At 40.0% G+C, this 12,708-nt stretch overlaps 1 long non-coding RNA gene across 1 annotated transcript; it reads left to right on the top strand.

Annotated features, from left to right (window-relative positions):
* The first annotated feature begins 6,926 nt into the window (after positions 1-6,926).
* Positions 6,927-9,497, top strand: LOC131987238 (uncharacterized). Its single transcript, XR_009395745.1, has 3 exons — positions 6,927-7,161; positions 7,262-7,326; positions 9,074-9,497. It is a non-coding gene; the product is annotated as an uncharacterized LOC131987238 (long non-coding RNA).
* Positions 9,498-12,708: the final 3,211 nt, after the last annotated feature.

Genomic DNA, 12,708 nt, shown 5'->3' with positions numbered 1-12,708 from the left:
AAGCCTAACTTCTTATCTTTCTAACCGTATATTGTTTTAACCGTGCACGTTAGTCTCGGGTTTACCAGAGTCGGCTAAAGGACGCTAACATCGGTGAATTAGCCGTAAATATCTGTTTCCACAGTCGGACACTTGGATCTCCTCGCTGTAAAACAATAAAACAATGAGTTTTTCCTGGGGAAATTGGATGTTTCTGGGTAAATAAATAATAAATAACACCGTTATCACACCCGGGCCGTACTTCTGTCATTCACAATAAAATACAGTACAGTAAAAATAAAGATGTACTTTTAAAATCGTCGGCTGAGAGTGGCCCGATCGCTCTTTCTGCTTTCTCTCATCAGAGTTACTTTCGTATTGTAATTAGACATGTTAATCTCCATGTACATGAATGCAATTTCACACGTAGATTGTTAAATATGTATAAATCAATTATATCTACACTGGTGGTGGTGATCTTATTCAAAATTACCGTGAAACACCACAAAGTGCTGCCGCACGGATGTGTCTGAATTAGGATACAGTCTCCATAACTTGCGTCTGTTTCCAGTATCAGAATCAGAATCACTTTTATTATTATGTTACCACTTGCCAGAGTATCTTTTGGTGGTCAGTAACCTTAGAGTGACCTTTACAGGCAGTGAAACAGAAGACAGAAGAAGCAACTTCAGGCTTTAGATTAAATTTGCAGTTCTTTTTTTAGATTTGTTTACTTTCTTGCTTCAGTTTGTTTGTGTCCCCAAAACTGCACCCCTATTTTGCAGTGTACTACATTTTGTTGTGCTGTCTTAATTTGATTCTTGTATGCTGCAAAAGATTAGGCTACTGCTGTATTTATGCATCTGGATAATGTAACATCTTTTTCATTTGCTTCCCTGTAGAATCACAGACTATTCAAACCCCTACTCTAGGGACCTTTCTGGAGTACAGAAAGAGAAAGACACAGGAGAGGCAAAATTTTTCTTGTGGGAAAATGAAGGCAAAGAAAATGAGTAAAGTCACGGCAAGTTGGTTATGGCTCAGAGTGAGAATGAACAACTGTTAACTAGCTGTTGACATTCCTACACCATCTCAGTCCTCTAAAAGCCTGATGGGTCAGTTTTATGGAGACCAATATATTTTTTACCTGTACTAATTGGCTTCTGTGCCATGACCATATTACTCAGATAATGACACTGTTCTGTTGTCACTTTTGTACATATTTGTTAGTTTCTGATTATGATGAATATGTAACTGTGACATGCAAATATTCATTGTGTTACCAATTTTCTGTATGAAAAAGTACCCTTCAAATCTGCTTTTTACTGTGTTTAGGACATGCATGATTAGATGCATGATGAATTTAATACTTGTCCAAGTGTGACATGTAACATAGCATTAATGATCATTTTAAGTAAACATTGATCTTTAAACATTACCCACTAACAGTCCACTTTTTTTTGCAGATAAATGTTGGTTTGATGACCATTGGGAAGGGTGGTAGTCTCAAGCCACAGCGTGGGAAAACTCTTTGCCTTTCAACACATCCTGACATCACTGCCCCAGATCTGTTTAAACAGTACAAGTAAACACTGGCGTGAGACAACAGTAAGATTAAAGGCCGGTGTTGTGTCCTTACTGGTTTCCACACTAACTGGTTGCTGTAGGATATGATCTGCGCATGTTCTGTTACGCATGAGCTGTCCGTGGTACTGAAACAACAATCGCCGTTAATGTGAGGATTCTGTCTGATGTTGTGCTGTTCCTTAACACCTTATCTACTGTTTGGGTTCATCTGTAGTCGGCACTTTGTGCAATAAAATGATTTATTGTGCCGTGCGATAGAGCCGATACGCATGTTTTGTCTTTACTGTTGTATTGTGTACAGCCTTTATAGAGCTCTGTTGGGAGAGCTTGTGTACGGAAGCGCATTGCATTCACTGGATTAAAAAAAAATAGACACCTTTTCTCGTAATTACGAGATCCTGATCTCATAATTACGAGATCCTCGTAAGATAAAGAAAAAGGAAACGTCTGTAAATCCTCTCTCAGTGGCAATGATGGCGCTATCGCAGTTAATCTGCTACTACTACCTTCTCGGTTTGAGATACTGGGAAATACTGATGGTATTAATATTAGTATGTCAACACTGCGTGACAAAAAAAGTCCTGTATTAATAAATACTTATTATCAAGCATAAAAAAGAGGGAAAAAGTATCATCATGCACTAGTATAGGCTACTGTTCTCTGAACCATGCACGGTTCACATTTATTAACATAATTATTATGGGTGCTGCTGATCGCTTCTGAAGTAAGCTACTTTCATGTTGTTTATCTCATCACCATGGCAACGCAGTAGCTGCATCATAATAAATCCCTGGAATATGGGGGAAGCTTGCTCGCGATCGCAGCTCCTTTGATGAGAACGCGCACAGAGCACAAAGCTCAGAACCGGACAATGCTCGGCTGATGCTTAATGAACTGTATGTACAAGCACATAAAATTACTCAAAAAGCATCCTTATTCTTGAGACAGGTCCGCATGGCTACTTAATATTCAATTTGTACATTACAGCTGATGCGTAATGAACTGTATGTCCAAGAGCGAACTGGGAACTGGCTGTGAGCGTCGCACTTTAGTAGCCTATTACTATTTTTAAGTAGCTGAAAATATTTTAATTATCCCTTTCACCCTTGCTATCATTAAATATCATCAAGAAAATAAAAACGGGCCTGAAAATGATAGAAATATCCTGACAGCTCTGTTGGGGCTTGGAGTTCATCTATAAATTCTGCTTTCACAATCCCCTATGAAGCTGAGACTCTGTGTAACAGCTGAACTGTTATAGGCGTACACGCGTTACACATACACACAGGCGTCCACTACGTTCGCTCGTGGCACTTTTCTCCCGTCACCCATGTTATCTGGTGTACTAGCAATACGCGTGTCTGTAAGCACGCCTATTAATCAGACTTTATGCTGGCACAGGCGACGCGTTTTAGGCGTTTAAGTATAGTGTGCTGGCATAAAATACCCCTGATTATGAGGGGCATTTTATGCCAGCACACTATACTAAAACGTGTGTACAGCGCCTATGCGATGACATCAAACGTCTAACGTGCGCGTGTAAATTCCATTCACTTTCAATGGACAGACAGGCGTCACGCAGGCGTCACGCAGACGCTGTACACGCGTTGTTGCACATACGCCTACGTGACGGCTGCGTGACGGGTGAACTACGCCTCAAATACGTGACATGAAGACCCGCGTGACTGTTAAGTACAATTCTACATAGGCGTACAGACACGCGTATTGCGAGTACACCAGATAACATGGGTGACGGGTGAAAAGTGCCACGAGCGAACGCAGTGGACGCCTGTGTGTGTGTGTAAGGCGTGTAAGCCTATAACAGTTCAGCTGTTACACAGAGTCTCATCTTCATATGGTATTGTTTCTAAGAAAGCACAACTTATAGATGAAGAGAAAGACTATCTCGTACGTACCAGATAAACTTAACGTTTTTCCGGCCAAAACCGGAGGCTTAATTAGCCTGTTTTAGGAGTGAAAGTCAGCAAAATGCAGCTTAAACAAAATGTTTTACCTCATTAGTTAACTACAAATGTCTGTAAAACATAATGGGACTGTGCATAAGTGCCGAATTGGGTTAAACAGTGTAGATATAAGGTCCGATGGAATCATATTGTGAACAGACTGCTGTCCACATGGCTACTGAATATTCATTAGATAGGTCCGCATGGCTACTTAATATTCAGGGGTGACAGCGATTACGGCTTCTGCAGGCAGGTAAACCTACCTAATTACAGCTGGTGCGTAATGAACTGTGTGTCCGCGCGCGAAGCTGGGAACTGGCTGTGAGCGTTGCACTTTACTATTAGCCTACTATTTTTAAGTAGCTGAAATTATTTTAATTATCCCTTTCACCCTCGCTATCATTAAATATCAATTCGATATCATTCAAACCTAGAGAGAGAGAGAGAGAGAGAGAGAGAGAGAGAGAGAGAGAGAGAGAGAGATTTCGTTAACAAGAAAATAAAAACTGGCCTGAAAATAATAGAAATATCCTGACAGCTCTGTGGGGGCTTGGAGTTCATCTGTAAGTTGTGCTTTCTTATAAACAATACCATATGAAGCTGAGACTCTGTGTAACAGCTGAACTGTTACACAGAGTAACACACTGTTAACGTACACGCGTTACACACACACACAGGCGTCCACTACGTTCGCTCGTGGCACTTTTCACCCGTCACCCATGTCATCTGGTGTACTCGCAATACGCGTGTCTGTAAGCACGCCTATTAATCAGACTTTATGCTGGCACAGGCGACGTGTTTTAGGCGTTTAAGTATAGTGTGCTGGCATAAAATACCCCTCATACCCTGATAGTGTGTGTATGTGTATGCATGCATCTATGTGTGTGTGTGTGTGTGTGTATGCATGTGTGTGTGTGTGTGTGCGGAAGGGGTGACGGGTGACAAGTGTCATGCCACATGCGAATGTAGCGGACGCCTGTACACACGCTCGTCTCAATGTACAAATAATTATTTACTTTATGATGACGAATTTTGAGTTTAACAGCTGCTTCGCTTCACAATTCACAGGCTATTTCAGTCTACACATGCACACGTTAAGGCTTCTGAAGCGTTGGCTTTAGGACAATAACACACACGCGTTAACACCTATAACAGTATATCAGGACTGGACCATTGCTCAGGCGCCAAACTGAGGAAGAGGCTGTGGCATTTACACACAAGGTCCACTGGATCATCAGGGCGTGACAGTTATTCATTTTCTATGTTCTGCAGCATATCTACACAGATCAGCTGTTACACACAGTCTCAAAGAGAGACAGAGAGATACTATCTCGTACGTACGAGATAAACTTTTTTCCGGCCAAAACCTGAGGCTTAACTAGGCTGTTTTGAGGGAAGTGCCCGATGCATGATACAAAGGGAAGTGAAAGTCAGCAAAATGCAGCATAAACAAAATGTTTTACCTTATTAGTTAACTACAAATGTCTGTAAAACATAATGGGACTGTGCATAGGTCAGGGTTAAACAGAATAGATATAAGGTCTGATGGAATCATGAAGAGACTGCATCTTCCACATGGCAACTGAATATTCATTGAATGCGTCCATATGGCTACTTAATATTCAGCGGAGACAGTGATTATGGTGTCTGCAGGCAGGTAAACCTTCCAAATAGCAAGTTAAGTACACACCTGGGCATTGTTTGTACATCTCAGCTGATGCGTAATGAACTGTATGTCCACGCGCATAAAATTACTCAAGAAGCTGGGAACTGGCTGTGAGTGTCGCACTTTCCTACATGCAGTGTAGTGAAGTTTAATTGCACTTATAGGCTATAATGTTAGCTGTGAAGTTGACTTCATGGCTGTGAGTGTAGACTTGAAATAGCTAAACTGTCTCATCGCTCTCTCCTAGTAATACATGGACTGCTTGAATTGTGAAGCAGCTGTTAAAGTCAATATTCATCATCATAAAGTAAATCATTATTTGTACATTGAGACGAGCGTGCGCACAAGCGTCCGCTCCGTTCGCTCGTGGCACGAATGACCCCTCGATATTTGATTTCCACAAACACTACACAGCGTGTGTCTGTACGCTCATATAGAATTGTACTTAATAGTCATGCTGGTCTTCATGTCACATATTTGAGGCATAGTTCCCCGTCACGCAGCCGTCACGTAGCTGTATGCGCAACAACGGGCGTGCAGCGTCTGCGTGACGCCTACTTGACGCTCGTCTGTCCAGTGAAAGTGAATGGAATTTACATGCGCACGTTAGAGGTTTGATGTCATCGCATAGGCACTGTACACACGTTTTAGTATAGTTCGCTGCCCCTCATAGCATGTGTGTGTGTGTGTGTGTATATGCATGTGTGTGTGTGTGTGTGTGTGTGTGTGTATGTGAGAGAGAGTTAGAAGGAAGAGGTTAAGAGCATGAGTACAGCATGAAGACGCATATCTAAGTGTAAGTGTGTGTGTGTGTGTGTGGTTTGTGCACAGTTGTGTGGTCAGTTATGCTGTTATGTGCCGTGCCACTTCTGCAGTTTTGTGTTTGAGATCATGACCACAGATATGTAGGGTTGTGACGGTACTGGACCAACAGACTTTTATTTAACCAAGTTGCACATGCATTTTGAAATGTTTTATTAAAACTCTTTACATGCATGATGTAAGCATGAGCTTTTAATAAACGTCTTCTTCCACAAATTGAAACTAAAACTAAAATTGATAAAAGTTAAATTAAAATAAAGAGAATTAAATATTTCTCTTTTTTTATACGTGCAAATAATATGAGCCGTGTTTCCTTTAAGGGGAAGAGTGGCCACCGGGAAAGTCTCAGGCCACGCCCTCTCAAAAGTCTCAGGCCATGCCCTCTCAAAAGTCCGCTCATGAGACAGTTTCGACTGTGATCACATAAGAGATCGATTAAACACGGGAGAAGCAACTGTGGTCGCCGTCGCTAACTGTGCACAACATCATCAGCTGATCATAAACAAAGCAGCATGGCTAATTATGCACTGCGTCTCCGCTGATCATAAACATAGTGATGATGAATTAACCAGCATCACTCACTGTGCACAGTGTCCGGTGCTTGTTGTAAACAAACAGAGATCGCTAAGTGAACACCTCCTGAAGCAGCAGCACATACACACTGTACTGCTACAGAGCTAATTGCCTATGAGCAATTTGCAGACTCCGGCTCTGCAGCTGGGAGAGACTGCTGCAGGAGGACTGTGCCACTTCGATTCGTTCTGAATCTTCTTAACGAGCCACCTGCCCCGGCGACGTCATTCTGGCTGCTTGCTGCTTCCCCTCCTTCTCCTCCTCTTCTTTTCCCTTTAGTGCCCCACAGGTCACAGATAGAAGTTTGGATAGCTCACAAATCTCGCAAGACAGATTTTGAAAGCGGCGAGAAATATCATAGAGTTTAGTCTCGTGAGATCTCGTGGTACGAGGGGTATGTCACACCCCTATACATATGTTAGGCTGGTGTGTGTAATTTTCTCTGTTCTCTTGTTTGGTGTGGTATTGAAGCACTCCTTCTCTCTGTGGTTTCTGGTGTACCCACTGCATTGCTCCTACTGACATTTGCCCTGGTCATGGTTTATAAATACAAATGTCACAAAGTGCGAGGTAACACATTCACAGTTCACATACAAACACAATAGCCAAACATATACACATATGGGTGCAAATACATTTTGTGACCGTTCCTTATGCTGTGTGTTTCCAGGAGCTGGAGCCAACATGAACAGAAATGAAACAAGGGCAGCAGAAACAGAGACTGATGCAGCAGATGTAAGAAATCTAAAATAAAAAGCCTTGCTCTAGGACACAAGATGCTTTAATGATTATTTTAGTCCATATTACTAATGTGCAAGACATGAAACCATGAATGTGCCTGAGAACTTTCAAAGAGGTCTGGCTGAAAGATCTTGTGTGCTATTTAGATATAATGAGCTCGGTCGGGGTGGATGAGAAAAGTTTAGGATCTAAAGCTGAAGGGGTTTGTCCCATTAATGTGTTCAGAAAATCTGAGGATTTTGATATTTATTGGGAGCCAGTGGACATTGTGCCCTGATGATGGTGACGTCAGAGAAAATGTCAGGAGGTCACCACATTTTTCGAAGGTTGCCATGATCATCTACAGCATAAGTCATGGCAGTTTTTCATTGAAAGGAGCCCTATACCCTTTTTCGACCAGAGTCGGTCTTGAACCAACCACAGTTGATTCAACTTACGAACCAGCTCTGAACCTGTTTGCTTTTCCACAGCTTTAAAACCACGTATTACGTCACTGTTAACATCTGTATATGTCTCCGCCCTCTCGGTAAGAATAAAAACAGCAGACTACATGTCTCTACAACACATCTGTGCTGCTCATTTTGATCACAATGGACACCGAGAATGCATTCTTGTTAACACTGAACATAAGATCTTAACTTTGTTGTAAGCTAACGCTAGCCTGCTAAGATTAACACACTATCGATCGGCTGCTAACGTTAGCATGTTATCAATCGCCTGCTAGCGTGCTAGCCGGTATCAATCATATTGCAGTTAAACAAATCAAATAAATGAATGATACGCATTTTAGTTGGTCTCTCTCAACGGCACCGAGTTGTTGTTGTTGGTCAGATAGCCCCGCCCCCAGTTCACGGTTCAAGACCAGCAAAGAGTTGGTGCCGCTGTGGAACCAGTTTTCCCAGCCAGGAGTCAGCTCTTTGGCGGTGGAAAACTAAAGAACCTTTCGCAATTGGAATCCATCCATCCATCCATCCATCCATTCTCGTTTGCTTATCCGGGGCTGGGTCGTGGGCACAGCAGGCTAAGCAGGGCATTCCAGGCGCCCCTCTCCCCAGCCACAACGTCCAGCTACTCCTGGGGGACCCCGAGGCGTTCCCAGGCCAGGAGAGAGATATAATCCCTCCACCGTGTTCTGGGTCTTCCCCGGGACCTCCTACCAGTTGGACGTGCCCGGAACACCTCTAACGGGAGGCATCCTTACCAGATGCCCAAACCACCTCAGCGGCTCTACTCTGAGCTCCCTCCGGATGTCTGAGCTCCTCGCACTATCTCTAAGGCTGAGTCCAGCCACCCTACGGAGGAAGCTCATTTCGACCGCTTGTATCCGGAATCTTGTTCTTTCGGTCACAACCCAAAGCTCATGACCATAGGTGAGGGTTGGAACATAGATGGACCGGTAAATTGAGAGCTTTGCCTTCAGGCTCCTTATGTAATACAGTATGTACCGCTGAGTATTAATCCAGCTTCAAAGAGCTGCTACCACGAGCGTAGACTCTTACTCTTGTCACATGACTGTGGTGCTAGATGAAACATGGTGGGTCATCAAAAATTATTGGTAACATTTTTCCTTGGCTATTGAATACTAAAATCTAATTTCACAGCCTTCTGACCAAAGTATGAAGCAAATTAAAAGGACCAACTAACTGATTATTTGGCTTTTTTCAAATGCACAATACATGTTGTAATACAAATAACACACTCCTTTCATCTGTTTATTTTCTTTTTTTAATTTATTTTTTAGATTTATGAAAATGATGCAGTGCAGGGGTCCTTCAAACCACAGAGCGCCTATCGACTTGACGATGATACAGGTGAAGAAGAAGAAGACTATGTGAACCTGTAGGAGATGAACAGCATGCACATCTGTGATAACATTTCATTTCAGGGTCACATCTGTACCTAAATTATCCCAATAATATTGTCTCTATTAACAACACATATGCACACACCACTGCAGACCAAACTTTTTATTGTCTGACTGAAAACTACAGTAATATAATTATTTGTACGTATTTGTTCTGTATTTACAATCAAATATCTTTGTTTTAACTTTTATTTTACACTTTCGCTTTTACTTTTACATCCATTATAACGGTTTAACATTCCTGTACTCCTTATGAAAAAGTTTGCAGAATGTAAGTTACCATCATGTATATATGCATATTTATAATTAAAAGTGCATAAACAGACAAAACTAAGAAAATATTTTGCATTGTTTGAATAGAGTGGATATAAATGGGATACATAAACAACATCGCCACAGTTTGTGACTTTCAGTTTTTGACATTTGATGAACTGAAATAATGATTCATCTTAGACAATTCACAGAGTGAGATTCACACACACACACACACACGCACACACACACGCACACACATACACACACACACAAATTCTTGTACTTCTATCTTTGTGAGGGCCCTCATTGGAATAGTGAATTCCCTATCAAGGTTATAATAGTTTTGAATTTTTCATTAGTTTTAGTTTAGTAGAATTTTTGTTTTCAAATTCAGTTTTCAATTCAATTTTAATCAGTTTTTAGAGTGAGTTTGCCAGTTTTAGTTTAGTATTTATTTTTTTAAATGCTTAGTTTTAGTTTAGTTTTCATTAGTTTTAGTGTTAGTTTTAGTTTTTAGTAATGGGATATTTGTTGGGTGGGAGATTAAAAGAGGTCACAGTAAATTTTGCCTTTATTTATTTTGCCTTATCCATCTTTATTATGTATGAAAATACAAACACCGGTGTTTGTAACAAAAATATTGTAATATTATATACAAGCAATCACTGTAATTTTTGCATTTATTTAAAAAACGTCAAATGTACTAAACACCATATCTCTAACAAAAATATATATTAATGGTAAAATCTTTAATTTATGCAGCATTTATAAAGTATTTTTGGTCAATTATATGGCAGAACAGCGTTTCTTTTGAAAACATTTTATTTATACTGTAAAAAAAATGGCAATCTTAAACGTGAAATCAACAGTGCTAATATCTTTTTACCATAATATTAGAAGGAGTTCTACCGTATTTATTACGGTAAAGTTCTGGCAACCAAAGCTGCCGTTTTTTTTTAACCTCAAAAACAACCTCTTTTTAAAAAAATGTAATCTTGTGATTGTGTGTGATCCTGTCATCCAACTCTGGTTTTTATTCTAGTCTGACTCGATTTTATTTGTGTCTTGTGTGTTTAGTGTAACAATTTTGGTCATTTTTGTGTCTTTTTGTGTCTCTTTTGTGTTGTTTTTGGTCATTTTATGCCTTTTGTTTCTGCTTTTTTAGTTATTTTATGTTATTTTATTTTATTTTTTGGTCATTTTGTCTTTTTTTAATCATTTTGTGTCCTTTTAAAGTCATTTTGTGTCTTTTTTAGTCCTTTAGTCCAACATAAAATGTAATTTTGAATTTTTTCAAAGCACAGTAGGGCTCCACGCTGCTTTGTTTTCTAGTCTGGACGTCATGAAGATGTCATGCTTTGGAGCTTTTGGAGACTCCAGAGGGTTAATGTGAAGCATAAAGCTGTATATGGGAGATTCTAGAACATTTAAATTGTTTGTTACACACGTGTCACTGTGGGTTCTAATGGGTTAAAACACACAAGGTTGATTAAAAAAAAGAATATTAGAAAGCTGTAGAATGACGTGATGTTACATTCTCCTGTACAGTAGGTGGCGGTATGCATAGATAAAAGTTGTTTGCAGTCCGCCAGTAATTCAAGAGAAGAAGAAAAAGAAAAAGAAAAAGAAGACTACTAAGACTAGTGGAAACTATCCAACCTGACCGGCTCTCTGTCAGCGCCCTCTGCTGCTGCCGACCACAGCCTGCTCCGGCCCACTGCTGCGGTCAGCGAGCCTCCAGTTCTACGGTGCATGTATACACTAAGCGTTACGGTAAGAATGGGTTAGAGCGGCCTTCAAAATAAAAGTATAAATAAGTGTACTTTCCCAATGCCCCAAAAATGAGTGCGTCACTTATGAAAACATGAATGGAAGCACATAAAAATATCAATGAACAAATAAAGAAAAAGGCGAAATAAGCTAATGTTTCTTAATAGTCAAGACTTTGGTTTTTCAATTATGAGTAGCCTGGTAAGACTTTAATAAGGATTAGGCCAACACCTCCTCAGAGTGTCAACAAGAAATATCCCCACAACATATACACTGAATGTATTCAGTGGTGGAAGAAGTATTCAGCTTTCTTACTTCAGTAAAAGTACTAATACCACACTGTGAAATGACTCCACTACAGTAAAAGTCCTGTATTCAAAACTTACTGAAGTAAAAGTACAAAAGTATCAGCATAAAAATGTACTAAAGGTATCAAAAGTAAAAGTACTCGTTATGCAGAATGGACCCACACACATTGTTATATATATATATATATATATATATATATATATATATATATATAAAATAAATTATTATTATTACAAGTCTGAGAATATCAGGTTACAGAGAATATTCTCAAACTTTCAATATATATTCTAAGGTTTTGAATCCATATAAATAATAATTTATATGGATTCAATTCATAATATATATATATATATATATATATATATATATATATATATATAGTTGGCCTTCTTTGTAAAGAGTTGGGGTTAGGGCAGGGGTCGGCAACCTTTACTTTAAAGAGCCACTGTTGGCCAAAAAAGAGAAAAAATGTGGGAATGGAGCCACAAACCTTATTTTCAGCCTTACAATGAAGATAAATTAGCCTACCAGCATCACTTAGGTCATAATGAGCATTTTTTAATATGATTTCGTCAGAATACAGCAACTCAGAACTAGACAAGTTGGCAAAATTTAGAGTTTAAGGCACCGGGCCGTAGACTTTCGTAAGTTACGCTGCACATTTTAGTTGACTAAAACATTTTAAAAATGTTGTATATAAGCTGCACACCTCTACAACTGAAGAATACAAATTGCTTTGGGCATACAACATTAAAATGCGAAGAAATAACCTCTTAAATGGTATAATTTTGTTGTTACAGCCACAGCCTCAGGTCGCCAACCCCTGGGTTAGGGCAAATTGGGAAAACACTAGAGATGGGCCGTTTGACTCTGAGGCTCCGAAGCCTGTTTCACTCTTTTGAAGCAGACTGGTTCAAACACTGTGTTAAGACTTGGATCAAAACTCCTTGATCACGTGACCGATGACATTTGAGGCTTCAGACGTCACAACGAAGGACCGAAAGTCAGGTGAATGATTCATATCTGTGGTGCTACTTCATTCCTTATAAGGAGACGCAAATTGATCGGCCCCCAGTAGAGTTATATGATCCAAATCCTGGGATGTCCTTATGATCATTACCATAAGTGGTGAATTGCATAAGAACTCACGAGTAAGTACCAGCAGTGACAGGATAACA

The sequence above is a fragment of the Centropristis striata genome, chromosome 15 (assembly GCF_030273125.1).
Source record: "Centropristis striata isolate RG_2023a ecotype Rhode Island chromosome 15, C.striata_1.0, whole genome shotgun sequence".
NCBI classification, from domain to species: domain Eukaryota; kingdom Metazoa; phylum Chordata; class Actinopteri; order Perciformes; family Serranidae; genus Centropristis; species Centropristis striata.
Note: the sequence above shows the minus strand (reverse complement) of the source record. Positions and strands in the feature narration are given on the sequence as shown.